The sequence below is a fragment of the Neolamprologus multifasciatus genome, chromosome 14 (assembly GCF_963576455.1).
Source record: "Neolamprologus multifasciatus chromosome 14, fNeoMul1.2, whole genome shotgun sequence".
Classification (NCBI taxonomy): Eukaryota; Metazoa; Chordata; class Actinopteri; order Cichliformes; family Cichlidae; genus Neolamprologus; species Neolamprologus multifasciatus.
Window position 1 is genome coordinate 23,628,958 of NC_140452.1, and position 5,597 is coordinate 23,634,554.

Sequence of the window (5,597 nt, forward strand, 5' to 3'; positions counted from 1 at the left end):
CAGCACTACTTGTGCAGTTAATAAAAGGACAGGTAATGTTTGTCACGCTGTTGCACACACAGCACGTTTGTTTGTTTCAGTTCGTCAGTTGCAACAAGACAGCTTACCAACGTGTACGTAATAAGCTAATACTCCTGTGTGCTATACACTACAGTGTACGCTGTACACCTACTTACTGGTTTTGTCGCATCCGTTTGTGTCTCTGAGTTAACTTGTGTTTCTCCTACAGCTCCGGACCGCTAACAATGCGCGTGCTCTTTGTGAGCTCGTTCCCGGCTCGTAACCAGCGCGTTCTGCCGTCAAGGGCGATCATTGGTTAAATGTGATCATGTGACTGATGCAAGCCAGATCCTTTTATTTAGCAAAACTGTGATTAATAGTTAAATATTATTGTTGAGGGGCACAGACGGGACTCTGCACGCCCACACAGATAAAAACAAAAATAATAATTTTTTTTAAAAAGTTGCCTCAACAAAAGGGCACTTTGGGCACCCATCAGGAAAGGGGCGGGTGCTCAAGCCCCTCTAGCCCCCCTCCTCTGCACGTGCCTGGTTCATACTGCTAACAATAGGTCTGAGTGGGACTCCTCTGGATCTTTGGAAGTCGGTATATACAAAGTGTGGTCTTACTGAGGTAAAGGTGGTAGTATGGGTGGTCATGGCTTGTTGTAGGCAACTGATGACTTTCTTCTGGTAGTTGCTTGTAAGGTCTCATTTTAAGACCTCATTAGTGTTGCTGTCACTGAGGAGTGTACTCATTTTGTGTCATAACCAGATGAGTTTAGAACAACTGACACTAACAGCTAGAGATGGCACGATACCACTTTTTTATGTCCGATACCGATACCGATATCATAAATTTGGATATCTGCCGATACCGATATGAATCCGATATAGTGTGTTTTTTAATCAGTAAAACTGTTTTTTTAATATCTTGCTGCTTTTTGTATAAGTTCATACTCAAGTTAAAAAACAACAACAACACTAAAGCTATTCTGTTATACCTGTATGTAAAGCACACTGCACCCAAAATATTTCATAGATCAGCAACACTGATCAATCTAATAAAGTTAAACTTACCCCATCCTCCCTATTCTGGTATTTTAAAGAGTACTTAGCAGAAATATTAAGCAACCTAACTAATAGGGTTGCAAACTCCCAGCAAAAGAAAATAGGGAACCACCCTCTTCCTCATGATGCTTAATCAATGTAATCAACTTTAATTTGATGCAGGGTGAAAAAAATTCACAGAAATAAATTATTTTTCAAGAATAATTAAATAGATTCAACATCTTTCTTCAACAGAATTGCAGACTGCACAGATGGTACCTTCCCAAAGGAAAAAGTACTACTACTAAAAAGTATAGGGTATATTAGACTTAACAGTTACTATATACAGTAATGGACTTCTATACATTTTACATCAGATTAAAACTTTGGGTGTAAGATTCAGATAATTATTAAATAATTAAAAGCTAGATATTTTAAATGAGAATAAGAAAGAAAAGTATGTCTTTGTGCCCCCTTTTGCCTGTTCATTCCCTATCGGCCCCCCTGGCTAAACTTTGCTAGATCCGCCCCTGCACAGTTACCAGCCGTCAGCTACGTAGAAAATGATCCTGGTCTAGAAAGTAATATTAAATTCTAACAACAGCTTATCAAGCTTAATAGTGCTGCTGTTGTTCAGCCGCTGGTTTCCTCTTTCTGGTGAGAAATGGGCCAAAAACAAAGAAGAGAGACGGACTCCCGACAGAAAAGCCGATCAGCTGATCATTAAGCAGTTTCACGATTGAAGTAGCAGCAGGAGAGGGAGAGAAGAAGCAGTTGCTCTATATATCGGTTGTTAAGCTTAACGCGGGAATGCTTTACAAACATTCAGAGATGAACTTACACACTTGCTTTACTTCTCTCTGAGATAACTTCCTCTGAGATGAAATGTTTGCTAGCAGGCTACAAATACACACAGCCGCTCTATCACGTGACCACACTGCTCCGGCTCGCCATGTCGCCAAGTTTTGTGAGGTGCTTTTTTGATATTTAATGGATCGGATTACATTTTTTATTTCTCTCCGATATCCGATCCAGTAATTTAGGTCAGTATCGGACCGATACCGATAGTAATATCGGATCGGTCCATCTCTACTAACAGCTGACAAGAGGAGTGTCAGATAGAAGTAGTTTCACTAAACAAAGTCTTTTACAGTCAGGTCTCTGTATTTATATTTGAATGAGCCATGTAGACTGACTTGTGAATTTAACTAGGAAAAACATGGAAAGTAGTGATGTGCAATACCACTGATTTCCTTTCCCTCAGATACCAAGTAATATTCAGGGTGGTATCGACGATACTGATCCGATACCGATACTTTGTACACAAACGTATTTTATTTATTGTATCTCAAATTATAGCGTCATAATGATTACAGGGCATCAGACACAGGACATCAGGACAGATTACTTGTTCTTATCACTTAATAATGCAGGGTTCATCATATAGAAATTAAAAAAAAAAACTGAAGTTGTGCCTATTTGAACACCTTGCCTGCCTGCAGCACTAAAGGACTCCGTGAGAGACGTCTGTCTCGCCCTAGCAGCACCTGTCCCTGTCCTCCTCTTCAGTTCGCCTCAACATACACTCCTCATCAGGCACGTGCAGAGGGGGGGGGGGGGGTGGGGGCTAGAGGGGCTTGAGCACCCGCCCCTTTCCTGATGGGTGCCCAAAGTGCCCTTTTGTTGAGGCAACTTTTTTAAAAAAATTATTATTTTTGTTTTTATCTGTGTGGGCGTGCAGAGTCCTGTCTGTGCCCCTCAACAATAATATTTAACTATTAATCACAGTTTTGCTAAATAAAAGGATCTGGCTTGCATCAGTCACATGATCACATTTAACCAATGATCGCCCTTGACGGCAGAACGCGCTGGTTACGAGCCGGGAACGAGCTCACAAAGAGCACGCGCATTGTTAGCGGTCCGGAGCTGTAGGAGAAACACAAGTTAACTCAGAGACACAAACGGATGCGACAAAACCAGTAAGTAGGTGTACAGCGTACACTGTAGTGTATAGCACACAGGAGTATTAGCTTATTACGTACACGTTGGTAAGCTGTCTTGTTGCAACTGACGAACTGAAACAAACAAACGTGCTGTGTGTGCAACAGCGTGACAAACATTACCTGTCCTTTTATTAACTGCACAAGTAGTGCTGGTCATAGCTGCTGGCTACCTGTGTAAGGCTGTCATGAGTCTGTAGCTCTGTCACCGTTTTAGGGAACATATTTAGTTTTAAAGTATTTAGAACATATTTAGTTTTAAAGTAAGTTACAGGGCTTTTCCTGCCTTTCTGGAGGGATTATATTTCACTAAAAAACGATCTAATATGCATGTCCACATAATTATACATTATTATATTATAATATATTAAAAAACACACACTGTATTTTAAAGAACATACATTAAGAAGCAAATTATTTTAGATTTATATTTTAAATAAGACAAAATTTGGATTTTACAGCAGTAAAATTATTGTATCTCTACAGTTTAAAAATGTAATAAGCTTTGCTCCTGCACAGAGTGGTTAGTGAAACAAATGGAATCATCATAAATACATTATTTCATATTTATTACTTCCCCCTCCTCATTGCTTTATTATTGTAGCTCTAGTAATAAATAATAATGTAAGGATTCTGGATCAGCACCGTGATGCCCATAGTATATACCGTATTCTGAAGAAGGTCTAAAACGTCACTGTGTGTGCGTGCATGTGTGTGTTTTATGTATATGGATTTTTTAAAAATTATTACTCATGATATAACATTGTCCAGACATGGCTGGTAAGGACATGAGGAGGAAACAGTAGGAGCTGTGTGAGGCTACTAAAGGCAGTGCTATAACATTTTTCTGTCATCATTTTATTATAGATTAAGTGCAAGAGTTGTTAGGTGTGGATAATTAGATTATAGTTTATTGCAATAGCAAGTTGTGCCTTGTTCTCAGATAGACAGCAAGTGGAGAGTGATATATGAAATGATGGGATGGAAGGAAGAAGAGAAGCAAAGAGCAAAGAGTGATTCACAGGCAGAGCCTAATTTATTTCTCACAGTTTTTTGTTGCCTTATGGTTCCAAGCGCTGTCACCAATCTTTGCATTTTGTTATTATCTCATGACACTTGTTTAATCAGCTCCCATCTCTCCTATGGACTTTTTAATGTCTACAGTCTCAGATCAACACAGCCCTGCCCTCCAGCACTATCCACAGAAACCCCTCAACAGCAACATTGTACCCATCAGGTAAAGCATCGGCTACGTTTGCTTTGCCTTGTTGCCCATATTAGATTCTTGATGAATGTGTGTTGTTGTTATTCAGCCTGGTTCAATGTGCCCTTTTTAACTTTGAGCACCCGCCGCTTTAAACCTCTCTGCACGGCCCTGGTAAAATACGTCCGCACAATTACGCTCAGCCATTGTTGTGAGTGCGCACGCCAAAGGGCTGCGAGACATTTATACAGCCGTATTTCACACATGACTATGAAAGGCGGAAGAGGAAGTAGTTCCTTTGAATGTAGACAATCCGAATGTTATTGTTTCTTTCCACTGTGTTCCTGTTAATGATAAACTACAAATTTACCCTAAATTACTAAAATATCGATATTTTAATGTGAGAATCGATTCTAGAACATAAATGATTGGTATCGGAGGAATCGATATTTCAGGATCGATCCGCACATCACTATTGGACACTGCTAGCACGGGGCGGCCACAGAAACGCAAAGCAGGAGATGAAGCATCGCTGAATATGTTTCCAAACCAACTTCATTCTAAGCCAAAGACTAGAAAATATGGTGAAGCATATCTTCCCTTTGGTTTCACCTGCGCAAGTGCCGAGGTAGGTGTCCTCAGCAGAATTGGTTTTCCCTTCGCGGGGAGCATGCATTGGGCTCTTCAAATCACGGACAAACAGTATCCCACAGCTGTTTATGTTTTTAAACCCACTTTGCACAGAGAGGCATTTTTTGAAAAATGTATTGATAGCAATGTTGAATATTATTACACATGAAAAAAAAGAAGAAAAAAAACAAAAACAAACCACCTCTGCCTTTCTAAATGGAGGGACAGTAACTGCGTGTAAGCGTGTAAAACCTGAAGATCAGTCAGATTAACAGTATTTTGTCTCCATCTCCCATTCTGCAATTCATCTCATGTAAACAATGTGGCGCACAGCGTGACGTGAAAAAAGGCACATACCTTTGACGTTGCGTGACCAACTCTGTTCCTCGTCCGCAAAAAATGAGTTTTAAAAAAAAAAATCGCAGTTTTCGGTGATTTGAAACGCCGTTTACGTGTGGACGAAACAGCTGCGTTTTCAAAAATACCCGTGCAGGCGTGGACGTAGCGTAAAGGAGTTAGTAGTTTATTTTATTACTACCTGTAATTTACTGCAGATTAGTTGTATTTGCTTAATTGTTTACTAAATGTTTGAGGTGTGAAATAAACCGCAGTGGAGCAAAATATGGGTGTGTGTGGTTGGAGGATGTGTTTGTGCGCGCAGTGGGTGGGATCTAGTGGGAGAGAAAAAGAATGGACACACGCACACACAGTAGA